This window comes from Sminthopsis crassicaudata, chromosome X, assembly GCF_048593235.1.
Source record: "Sminthopsis crassicaudata isolate SCR6 chromosome X, ASM4859323v1, whole genome shotgun sequence".
Lineage (NCBI taxonomy): Eukaryota > Metazoa > Chordata > Mammalia > Dasyuromorphia > Dasyuridae > Sminthopsis > Sminthopsis crassicaudata.
In genome coordinates this window covers 25,490,296-25,503,817 of record NC_133623.1, presented here as the reverse complement: position 1 = coordinate 25,503,817, position 13,522 = coordinate 25,490,296, and positions in this window count along the sequence as shown.

Below are 13,522 nucleotides of genomic sequence, written 5' to 3'. Positions count from 1 at the left end.
TCCAATTCCTGATTTAGAATCACAGGCAGGGGAGCACTGGCAGTCATTTGCTACATATTTACATATCTATATTCATTTTGAAGAATCTTATACTAAAATAGTATTGCACTACACAGGAACCAAAGGGTCCAAGGGTCCATCTTAAAGGGACCACCAGAGGTAGTGCCAAAATAAAGACTAGAACCTAGATTTTCTGACTCCTAGTTCCTTGTCTCCCTCCTACCAGATGGCTTCCTTTCTGGTGCCTAACTGGCTAGAGTAACATCATGTTTAAGAGAGAAGGGACTCCTTGTAGCCCTTTCCCAACTTCTTATCTGTCATGGATACTGTTTCTTCATTTTTCTGCTTTGCTCTAAAGCACAACATTTTGATGCAATCTTGAAATTTATTCAGAGGCCCTGGGTTTGGAACCTAGGGAGCTGATGGCATTGTGGTATAACAGAAAGAATATTAGATCTGGAGTCAGAAGACTTGAATACAAACTCTGCTTTAGTTTCTCACTTCTGCCTCTGATGATTACTACTATGTGACCTTACACAAATTATTTCTCCTCTCCATGCCTCAGTTTCCTCCTCTGTAAAAAGAGGGGATTGGAACAGATGATCTCTAAACTACACTTTAGCTCTAAATCCTCTGACAGGCTCACAATAGTAAGGTTGTTTTTTTTTTCTGACTCTTGTGGTCCCAGCCCCTTTTTCCTCTCCTTTGTAATTATGCCCCAGAATAGGGCAGAGATCAGTTTACCATGTCATTGGTCTACCACTTCCTGGAAATCTGGTCTGGCTGCTAGATGTCATCACTCTACCTGACAGTGGAAGAGACCCCAAGATCAAGTTCCTTCAGAAACCCTGGGTTCTTGCTTTCCACTGGGCCTTGGGGGCCCAGCATTGTTCAGACATACAATGGTCTACCAGAGAAAAAGTGCCTTCTTCTATCCTTTTCTTCCTCTCCTCTATACTGCAATAAAGAAACCAGCAAATCCTCTTTGAAGGCCAGAGGCTCCACCTGCCCCCGAAAAAGCTTTGTTGGGAAACACCTGCTCCTTGGGAAGAGGGGAGGAGATAAGGTTTCTCTCCTGGTAGCAAGGGGCACTTTCGGGGTATGGATTATGCTAACAGGGCTAGGCTATACAGGGAAGCAGAAAGGAAAAGAGCTGTTCCCCTAAAATGGCAAGGTTTCCCTTTTTCCCTTTTGTAACATTTCTCCACTTGAATTCTACCTTAATCTTTGGTTCTTTCCTAGCATGTTTCCCTCATCTCTTCTCCCACCTCCCTTTCCTTCCTCTCCTCAACCTGAGTCTTGGGAATTCATTCAGTTGCATCTTAGCTGCACCTATTCAGAGAAAACAACACAAAGTATGTGTCTGGAGGACTGAGGTGATTTTTCCAAGTGCAACCCCCTCTTGGCTTCTGGTGTGATGGCACTGGATGCTCCATCTGGTCTGGAAGGACTGGAAACTCTTCCTAACTAAACTGGAAAAATGACTCACAAGCAAGTTGCTCAGCTCGAAGATGAATTAGCCCTCAGTGGAGAAGAACCAGAGGCGTTGAATGAATTAATGATGCCTATTTGGACAGCCTAAGCGGAATCACTGTAACAGATGAGGCCAGGATAGACAGATGCCAGAAAGCATACAGGAGGCTGTCCAAAAGATTGGTAATGGTGTGAGGCTCCCAAAGTCTACTCCCTTTCAGTCTCACAGCAAGTTTAAATCTGAAAGTCACACTGGTACACAGAGGCTACAAATGAATCCTTGTTTCCTGTTGGCAGAAGGTGCCAAGTGACTGCATTGCTTGGTTCAGGCTTTAAAGACATACAGCACATGGACTTTCTTTGATAGTCCCCTTATTGATGTGTGAAGTGTTTTTCAAACCAAGCCAATGAGTACTGGTGGAACACTTATCCTGTGCTCATCCCCAGACCAGGGTCCGACATCCAGAAGAGCCAGTTTCTACCTTCATGGAACTTCCCAGTCCAGTTGGGGAGACATGACATACAAAATACTCAGGAAATGTGAAATAACATTTCAATGACAGTTCAACGCAGGACTGTATGCTAAATGCTAGATGAGGTTATGGTATAGACAATAACTGCTACCACAGTTCAGGGAAGAGATCATAGAATCACAATGTCAGAGTCCGAAGAGACCTCAGAGGCTCCAACTTATACCTCAACTATGATCTCCCCTAAAATATCTAAAAAGTTGGTCATCCAGCCCCATTAGTCAACAGGCATTTATTAAGTTCTCAAGATGTGCCAGCCACAAGAGATGTTCTCTGCCCTCAGAAAGTTCCTATTCCAGGAGGGAAGACAACAGGCAAGTAAGTATGTACAAGATCAATACGGTGCAAGCAGAAGGGAATCTCAAAGGGAAGTGAATGGGGAGAAGGACCATGAGGAAAGGAGAGCTGGGAAAAGTTTCTTGCAAAAGTTGAGATTTCAGCTGCATCTTGAAGCTTCCTATGGCAACTAGGAGGTAGAGGTGAAGAGGGAGAGCATTCCAAGCATGCAGGACAGCCAATGCAAAGGCAGAGAGAGAGGAGATAGGGGTGTTGTGTGTGAGGTCAGCATGGCTATACCAAAAAACGTGCAGAGGGGGTAAAGGTTTGGAAAGGCTTTGAATGCCAACTAGATGGTTTTATATTGGATCCTGCAGGTAACAGGAAGCCACTGGAGTTTGTTGAGGAGGGTAGCACCTATACTTTTGGAAAATCACTTAAAGATCACTAGGGAGCATATACCCACTTATTCCTGAGGCAGCCAATCCCCTCTGGACAATTCTGATCTAAGGAGTGAAATAGCACTTTGAGTTGGCAATGTCAGGCTGAGAGATGACTGAGCTGAGCTGAACCTTGAACGTTGCTCAGTGGGCAGCACACTGGTTCTGGGGACAGGAATACTTGGATTCGAATACCTCTTCAGCCATTTTACTGGCTGTGTGAGCCTAGAGGGGTTACTGAGTATTTCTGAAGCTCAGTTTCTGTTATGGGCCAGAACTCTGAAAGCAGGATTCTTACAAGGTGCTAACTCAGTGGAATTGATAAAGACAATGGTTATCTAGTTTAGCATGGTAGTAATAGTTCTCTAGTTCAGTACACGTACTTAGTATTTAATATAGTTCCACAAGATTGACACCTATTCTACAAGATTCACACCTATGATAACATAATTAGAATAGAGCATATAAGCTGAGATAAACTCAGCCAGGCTCAGACTCAGAGAGACTCAGAGACAGATTCACTTCATCTCACACCACCATGGTGACTGGCCTCCTGCACTTCCCCCACTGAGACCAAGGCCAGTCTGAAAGGCTCTCCAGGAAGCTGCCCAGCCCCAGGCAGTTAACCTATCTGGTCCCTTCCATTCACCACTTTCTAGAGCTCTCCTCATCACCTGGCAATTACATTGGAGCTGCTTGTACTGGACATTGCCCTTCTGTTAAAAAGCCTGTATTCTCCCCAATTGTAATCCCTTTCTGCCATCTGATTTCTTTTCGGTTGATTGATCATATTAGAGACCTGAACTTCTAAAGACTCTCTGGGTGTAGCCTTGGCTGCCGTCAAGTTTTCTTGCTTATGTATAAAAGGGTAAAAACACCTGGCTCACTAGGTTGTTGTAATGTCTGAACAAGACAAGGTCTCCAAAGCTCTATAGAAGGGTGAACTATGATGACAGAAGGAATAGATAGATGGGGGTGGCAGGAGGGTCCATTTTAGATAGGAATGAGCAAAGGTACATGGAGAGGAGAAGGCAAGGCAATAACCAGAATGAAGAATAAACTGTCTGCAATTGAGTGTATGAATGGAGGCTACAAAGGAAGGATGGAACCAGAATGCAGAGGCCCCTGGATACCAGAGGAGGCAGTTTATACTTTAGTCAGAAAGCAATGGGGAGTCAATATAAGCTTTTAAGTAAGGAAGAGGGCAGGCAATCACAGTTGTGTTAGGATGAGTACTTGGGTAGCAATGTAGAGAGGGGTACAGGAGGATCAGTTAAGGTGGTACATGTATCCATTCAACATGCGCCAATGGAACAAAGTAGGGAGGAAGCCGTACCACTAGCAGTAAAGAGTCAGGTGGACCAGATCACACAATCACAGAATTTGAGATGAGGAAGAGAACTTGGCAGTCCAACCCATATGCAAAAGAATATACAAGTAGTTGTTTTATTTGTAGCCAATGCTCAAGGAGAGGGGAAGCCTTCACCTCTTGAGGCAAGTCATTCCCCTTTTGTTAAAGTGATATCTAGCCTGGATTTACCTAAAAAGCTCCTATCCAGAACTCCTGGTTCTACCCTCTGGGGACAAACTGAAGCAGTTTAACCCCTCCTTCCACAAGATAGCCTTCCAAATACTTGAAGACAGCTAAAGATGGCTCTCATGGATCACCCCTACCAGTTCCCTTCTAATACTCCCCCACCCCAGTCTTCTCTTCTTTATGCTAAACATGCCTAGTTTCTTCAACTTATCCTCAACCTGCAAGTCCTTCAAGCATAGTGGTTACCCTTTCTCTGGACTCTCCAGCCCATTTACATCCTTCTTAAACTGTAACATCCAGAGCTGAATACAGTATTCCAGATAAAGTCTGGCCAGGCTAGGGGCAGGGGATGATGACCTCTCTATTCCTGGAAGTTCTGCCCCTCCTGATGCAGTTTGAGATGAATTAGTTTTTTTTGGCAGCCACAGCACACTGTTGACTCATATTGAGCTTCACTAAAACACTAAAACACCCAGATCTGTTTCAGATAAAGAGGTTCACAGTCATGCTTTCCCCATCTTGAGCTTGTGAAGCTAATTTTTTTTTTAGTTTTAGTAAAACTGCCCTACTGAATTTCATCTGAATATATTTAGCTCAATGCTATAATCTGTCAAGATCTTTTTGGATCTTGATACTTTCGTACCTTATGTTAGTGCTCTCGCTCTCTGTCAGTCTCTGTCTGTCTGTCTTTCTCTCTCCTGTATCAAATGCAAATCATATGAACATGCCATCTATGCTTTTATCCAAGTCATTGATAAAAATGCTCAGTAGGAATAATCACAAATCAATGCGTTATTCTATTGGAGGCTTCTTGCCATTATGGCACTGAAATACCAGTAACTGTTCTTTCAGTCTGACCATTCAAAGAGTTTTGAATCTACCAACTTGTATTATCACCTAATCCACAAGTCTCCATCTTTTTCATAAGAAAAACAGGACACACTTGACCAAAAATATTACAAAAATCTGGGCAAACTCTATCCACAGAATTCTTTTCATATACTGGTTCAGGAATTCTGTCAGAAAATGAAATAAGGATAGTCTTATATGACCAGTTCTTGATGAAGCCACTTTGGTTCCTTCCAATCACTGCTTTCCTTTCTAGACAGTTAACAAACATCTCTTTAATGATCCATTTTGTAATTTTCTAATAAATCAAAGTCAGTGGATTGTTTGTAATCTCTGTTCCCTTCCCTCTTTTGAAAATTGGGACATTTGCTTTTCTCTATTCAATTTATGCTTTTTCTAATATCACTGATAGAAGGAAGTTCAGAGGGAAAGCCAGATAAGCAGGTCAGCTTTAAAAACTAATGTGTTGAATTTACTATATACTTTTAAAAAGAACCTTTATATAATAAAGTCCCCATTTTCATATATGATCTCCCTTTTAAATTTTGAAATGTTCATGTTTGCTACTGTTTATGCTCATGATAACAAAAATAAATATTATATTTCAAATAATAATAATTTTATATATCACTGACATTAGTTCAACATTCACATCTACCAGTTCTTTTAGTAGCCAAGGATGTAGCTCATCTGAGCCACACTATCAGGGAAAACTCCATGCTCTTTTCGTATCTCTTTATTTATCTTAAGTACTAACTCCCAGGCTGTCATTTTTGTTTTGTAATTTCCACTGCAAAGGAAAGTAGCGGATGAAAAAAGGAATAAAATAAGAGTTGAATAATTCTTCCTTCTCTCTCATTAGTTACCCTTATATTTTCTACTCCAAGCACAGTTCCTTGCATTTGATCCTCCTTTTCTCCCAAAGTAGTTTTAAAAATTCCCCTTCTGTTGTCTTTAGCTATCCTCACTCCTCACATAATTGTTATAGGACTATGTCATACTCTTATACCCATCAAGTCATCTATTACATGGCCTTGCTTAGATTTAAGGAATGGGTTAAATATCAGAGGTGGAATCAAGAGAACTTTATAACTAGGTATATATCTTGTTTCCCCTCCTGAAGATAAAGACTAGGTATATACTTCATTTGTATCTTCATTCACTCATGGTGCTTTGTACACATTGGTTTTTCAATAAGCATTTGTTGAACATGTAAATGAACATTCAGAGTAACTCTTCAAGGCAACAAAGTGTGTTCAAGATACTCAAGACACCTGAATCATCAAACAAAGGTTCAATTATATCTAGCAATATTTTAGTGTTGAAAACAGGCAATCTTTATGTTATATAGTCCCTTTCTGTTAATCAGAACACTTATCATAGAGCAGCCTGGGTTGATAGAGCTAAGTGTGTTCATATTATTTTTATCTTTGTGGTTGTAAATCTTTGCTCATCTTTTCTGTAATCACCCTGGATCAACTACAGCTTTCAGTTTCATAATTTAGAGAGCATATGACCGCCTGGCATCTGTTCCCAGCCTGGTCTTTAACCAGCTATGTGAATTTGCTTATATTCCCTCTCATCTCTGAGTCTCAGTTTCCTTTCCTATAAAATGCGGAAAATGGCAAGATAATCTTTATAGTCCCTCCCAGCTCTAACAGTCAATTACTCTACAACTGTATAATACCACCTCTGTCAAATGCGAACTATTGGATGAGGCCATGGCCAAAAGCTCCCAGGACAGACAGAACAGGATATCAGATTTAGGAGCACTTGTTGAGATGTAGGGGATTGGTTCTTTGTTTTTGTATTTTTGTAAGCCAACAGGCTAGGTAGTATAGTACTAAAGTACTCTGGTTTGGGATGCATGCACAAGACCTTATTCAGTGCTTACATTTATTATCTATGTGGCCCTGAGCAAATCACTCCCCCTCACTGAGCCTCAGTTTCCTTATTCATAAAATGGGGACATTAATACTGAACTTCTTCCCTCAAAGCATTGCTTCAAAGCAAGTGTTTTTCCAATTTGGAAAGTACTACAGAAAGCAAAGAAATATGGAGCTCTTTTTTTTTTGCTACAATACCTCAATTAGTTTGGTGAGTATAAAAATCTATAGTGCTCTAGTGTCTTGAGCCAAGAATTTATGCTATTGATGAGGCCATATCGCAACATAAGCCTACTGGTAACTCTGGCAATTAAAACTCCTTGAATAGCAATCCTGTGTTATGTTAAAATTCAGGACCTAGAAAAACACCAGCATCTTTAAGACAATTTCTTAGAGTTTCCAGGCATACAACACCAATCTGGATACTATTTAATTTTCCATTATGCAATTGCAACATACAAAATATCAGCCAGAGTTTATAACCACTAGGTGCCAAGTCAGACCAATCTAATACAACAAGGGATTAGAAAGCAGGCCTAAATTCAAATACTAGTGATTGAGGATTTTGGCTGAAGTGAGTACCTCCACTGGAATGACAATGTGAGCCAGACTGGTGGGGCATCCATGTTAGAAAAAGGCATCAAAAGGCTAAAACACTTGTGAGCTGCTTCCCTAAAGATGGGGAGTAAAATCTGGTGAAACAAGTTTTTAACTGGATTCAGAGGAAAACTTCAGGCTGTATCTACCTAAGTGCAGAGATCACTTATTAAAAGGTGACTATGTACCTGGAGTTATGGCTGAAATGCTGAGGACACCCACCACTCAAAAATAATATCCTTGGGGACAGCTAGGTGGCGTAGTGGATAGAGCACCAGCTCTGAAGTCAGGACAACCTGAGTTCAAATCTGACCTCAGACACTCAACACTTCCTAGCTATGTGATCCTGTCTGTATAAGCACTTAACCCAATTGCCTCTGTAATAATAATAATAATAATAATAATAATAATAATAATAATAATAATAATAATAATAATATCCTTGATCACATACCATGCTGCCTGAAATTCCACCATTACTGTTTCATTCCGTTGTGACAAGCATTGAATCTTCCTAAAGTATGAATTTCTTTGAGAGAAATAACACATTTAGTTGTTAGCACAAAGAACAGCGTTGGAATTCTGGCTGGACAAGCCTAAACAAGCCAATGCCTCATTTCTCATTTCCCTTTTTCCTTGATAGTGGGTTTGCTCTTAGTATATGATCAGTAATATGGAACAAAGGAACACAGACAGAGCTGAGGGCTAGCATATACCACTGCCACCATCACTCCCACTCTCTAATCAGTCTAATTTCTTCAAACTACAGATCGAAAAACTGAGTGCATTGCTTGACATATCCCTCAAATGATAACAAGAAAGTCCCTGCATGTATTACAATATTTGTAGTAGTAAAGAACTGGAAACAAAGTAGATGCCCATTGATTAGGGAATTGCTAAACTGTGATACATGAATGTAATGGAATATCACTTTACTGAAAGAAAAAATGATGAGAAGCATGGAAGACTTAGAAGAAATGATAGGAAGTAGAACCAAGAAAACTCTATTCACAATTAAGATAATGTAAATGGAAACAACTACAAAATAACCAAAATTGCAAATTATAATGTCGCAGATTTGCCCTGAAGAAGAAGGCACTTCTATCTCCTTCTTTGCAGAAATGGAGGGCTATGGATGGGGAGCATTCTATATCATTTTAGAATTTTTATATATTGTTTAGCTTTGCTTAACTTTTAACCTTTTTATTCTTTATTATAACAGATGATTCTCTTGGAGAAGGAGGGGGGGGAAACATTGGGAAATGTAGTTGATGTAAAAATAAAATATATGAATAAAATGTATTTATTTCTTTTAAAAAGCACTACATGATTTCCCAAAGGCAATCCAGACTAATCTACTCCTTCTGTTCAATCTGAGCCCAGTTTATTGTCTATATTCAGTGTGTGTCCCAGATATGTGCTCTGATGAATGAGTTCCCCAGTTTTCATTCAAGAGCATATAGAAATAGGATTGTTATTTTTCTAGCTGAAAGATCCTATGGCTTCATATGCTCTCCAGCTAATACCTGGGTCCAAATCAATAGCAAAAATAAAGAGCTTCTGGCTATGTCTGCACTAGACTTCTGGGGGAATGTTTGGCAACTGGGATGAAGCCCATACTTTTGGTAGAAAGGACATTAGATTTTGGTTTGGAGGGGAGAGTAAAGGCTTCAAAAGTGCTCATTTGAGAGTGCAATGACAGTCCGACAGTCATTTGACTTCCTTTTCATACACATACAAAATGACATACTTGCTGTTTCCCAAGTGTTCTTGAATGCCCCTTTTCAGTGTCAGAGACATTTTTTAGATTGACAAACCTGAATAGCTGATTTTTAGTTGAGGGCTTCTTTTAGTTGAGGGTCAGCTTTGGACCTTTCTAGCTGGGAAAGCTTCCTTCTTGCTCTTTGGCCTGGGACTTGCGCCCCAGTGCAGTTCTGAATGGAAGAGACAGCACAGGCTCTCAGGAGCAATGTGGACATGGGCACAGTTTTGCAACTTCAGCTGGACAAGGAAGAAGAATGGTGAGCCTGTGAAAAGCATGAATATGAATCTGGGACTAAACAGATACTGAATCTTGGTGCACTAGACTTATTGACTCAAGAGGTAAATATTGACCGTTGGGCAGCAACAGAATTCCCACTTTAAGAATTCTCTTTGGATGCAAAACAAAGGTCAACACTCAGCAGAAAGCACTATAGGAGCTGTGAGAGTTGGCCAGAGTGAGGAGGACATAAATATAGGGAAGATTTCTTTGGCCATCACTATTTCCCTAGGACTAGAGCATGTTAGAGCTGGAACAGATGTTAGTACTCAAGTAGGCCAGAAGAGGAGCAGATGTGGTGGCCGGGGACCTGGGTTTGATTCCTTACTACCCTGTATGACTCTGGATAAGTCCCCTTTGTCCTCTATGAGGCTCACTTCCCTCCACTTTAAAATGGGGGAATTGACCTCCTTGGTTTTTAAGGTTCCTTTCAGCTCTCTCTATTTTTTTTTTGTTTCTAACACCTTTTTATTTTATTTTTCTCAATTACATGTACATTCTTTAGCCTTTAGAAAAAAACTGAGTTCCAAATTCTCCCTCCCTTCTCTCTTCTCTCCTCCCCTCCCCGAGAAGGCAAACAATTTGATACAGATTATACATGTGCAGTCATGCAAAACATTTTCCTATCAGTCATGTTGCAAAAGAAAATGCATACCCCCCCACAAAACAAAGAAAGAAGCTTTTAAAAGTATGCTTCACTCGGTATGTGGACTGCATCGATTCTTTCTCATGAGTCCTTCCTAATTGTACTGGATCATTGTATTACTGAGAATAGCTAAGCTGTTCACAGTTCACCATCATACAACAATGCTATTACTATATATACTGTTCTTCTGGTTCTGCTCATTTTACTCTGGATCAATTTGTGTAAGTCTTCCCAGATTCGAAAATTATCCTGTTCATCATTTCTTATAGCACAATAGTATTCCATCACAATCCTATCTTTCAACTTGTTCGCCCATTCCTCAATTGATGGGTATCCCTTCAATTTTCAATTATTTACTACCACAAAAAAGCTATTATAAATATCTTTGTGTATATAGGTCCTTTTCCTTTTTAAAAAATTTCTTTGTGATGCAGACTTAGTAATGATACCACTGGTCAAGGGGTGTTATAGCCCTTTGGGCATGGTTCCAAATTGTTCTCTAGAATAGTCAGATCAGTTCACAATTCCATTGAAAATGTATTAGTGCCCCTATCTTTTCATATTTCCTCCAACATTTGTCATTTTCATTTTCTGTCATACTAGCCAATATAATAGGTATGAGGTGGTACCTTAGAGTTGTTCTAATTTGCATTTCTCTAATCAATAATGATTTTTTCATGACTATGGGTCAAATCTTTATTTCTTGGTGTGTCGCAACTCCCTATTTTACAAGAAAGACAACTGAGGTCTAAATTTTTTGGGGGTCCAAGGTTGCAAAACTTATAGCATACTGATTTTTTGCTTTGAGTTTCCAGAGGAAGCCCACAGGGACACACTGCTTGGGATAAGGGCTCTCATTTTCATGCATATCTAGCAGCATATATAGACTTTTCAGCAAAATAAAGACCAAATTATGTAGCTGTCAGATTTCTCTTTATTCCTGTCCTCAAGCCAACAAGAGCTGATGACTCGGGGGCACTGCCATAATACTTTTAAGATATTTTGAAAAAGATTAAAAAATAATTACTTGAGCCCACTGGATAGAAGCCCATGACAGAGGGGCATAAAGCCAGAGAGGCACAGTACAGAAAGACTAAGAAAGATTCCCTGTCTCAAGAATGAAAGTAACTAATGAGGTAGGGAGATAAGCTATTATAGTTGAAAGATGGTTAGCTTTAGAACCAAAAGACCTGGGTTCAATTTTGTGGATTACTACTTATTAAATGAGTGGTCTTGGTCAAGTTTCTACCCTTAAGGTCTTAATTCTGTCCTCTGTAAAGGTCCCTAGATAATCTTTAAGGTTGGACTTTAACAAAAATAAAGAGGATTAGAGAGGTTCAGTTCCTCATGTCCCCTTCTAAAGTCATGCTCATTTTTTCCTTCTAGTAGCTCCTCCCTGAAATTTCTCGTTATTCCAGGGCACACTGATCTTGCTAGATCCACAAAGCTATGCATTTCCACTCCACTTAATACCTGCATAATTTGCCGATTTGCAATTACACCAGTTTCTGTTTCACATACATGTGCTAAAGAAGCTGTAGTAAGAATAATAAGGAAGACCTGTGATTTCATCAGTATAGGAAATTACCTGGGTGAGCTATAGCTCCCTCTCCTGGAGATGCAACATAGCACATAAGTCCTAGGAAGTTTATGGAGGCATACAGTTATTAAACTTGAATTGACTTTACAATTTCACAGAGCTACTAGAGATCGGAGGCAGGATTTGGACCCAGGTCTTCTTTAATACAAGCCCAATGATCTACCCACTGTGCCACAGTTGCCTCTGAGATTGCAACAATTGCTTATATTTCTATAGTGGTTATTGATTAGAGAAATTAAAATTAAAAAATCTCTGAGGTACCACGTCATATCTATCAGAATGGCTAAAATGACAGGAAAAGAGAATGATAAATGTTGATGAAGATGTGAGAAAACTGGCACATTAATACGTTGTTGGTGGAGTTGTGAACTGATCCAGCCATTCTAGAGAGCAATTTGGAACTGTGCCCAAAGAGTTAACAAAGTGTGCATATCCTTTGATCCAGAAGTCTCACTATTGGATCTGTATCCCAAAGAGATCATAAAAAGAGGGGAAAGGACCCACATGTACAAAATTTGTAGCAGCTCTTTTTGTGGTGGCAAGGAACTAGAAATCGAGCAGATGCCCATCAGTTGGGGAATGTCTGAATAAGTTATGGTATATGAATGTAATGGAATAGTGTTGTTCTATAAGAAATGATAAGTGGGCTGATAGCAGAAGAGCCCAGAAAGATTTACATGAAGTAATGCTGAGTGAAATGAACAGAACCAAGAGAACACCATACACAGAAACAGCAAGATTATGTGATGATCAACTATGAGAGACTTAGCTCTTTGTAGCAATATAGTGACCCAAGACAATTTCAACAGAGTTGTGATGAAAAACGCTCCTTGCATCTGAAGAGAGAACTATGGAGATTGGAAGTAGATCAAATCATACTATTTTTACCTTTCTTGTTCACTTTTTCTTTCTCGTGGTTTTCTCCTTTTGTTCTTATTTTTCCCCCGACATGACTAATATGTAAAGATGCTAAAAATGATTGTAGATACTATTTCAAAGTCCGATTCTTTTTGTACAGTAAAGTAACTGTATGGACATGTATACCTATATTGTATTTAACATAGACTTTAACAAATTTAACATGTATTGGCCAACCTGCCATCTGGGGAAGGGAGTGAGGGGAAGGAGGGGAAAAATTGGAACAAAAGGTTTTGCAATTGTCAGTGATGAAAAATTGCCCATGCATATATCTTGTAGATAAAAACTACTTAAAAACTACATATAAAAATGATAGTAGATGTATAACCTACTTTGCTTGTTGTCTTGGAGGAAGGGAGGTAAGAGAGGGAGGGAGATAAATTTTACAAAAAGGAATGATGAACACTATCTTTACATGTTAACTGGGAGGACAATTCTAAAGTGGTTTTTAAGGTTACACAGTACCTGAACATCTTATGCCCCTACTTCACTGGTGAAGAAAGACAGTAAGGCTCAAGTAATGTGACTCGGATGAGAATGAGGTCATACAGACAGTAAATGACAAGGCTGGGACTCAAACCCAAGTCTCTTGCCTCCCCTTCCTGTCTGTATGCTCTCGCCCAGCACAATGCTGTCTCCTTCTCCCTAAGCTCAGTAAGAAAACCTTGGTCACACTGATAGCACATAGAATTTTGTCCTAGGAGGGATCAGAAGTCATTGAATTCCATA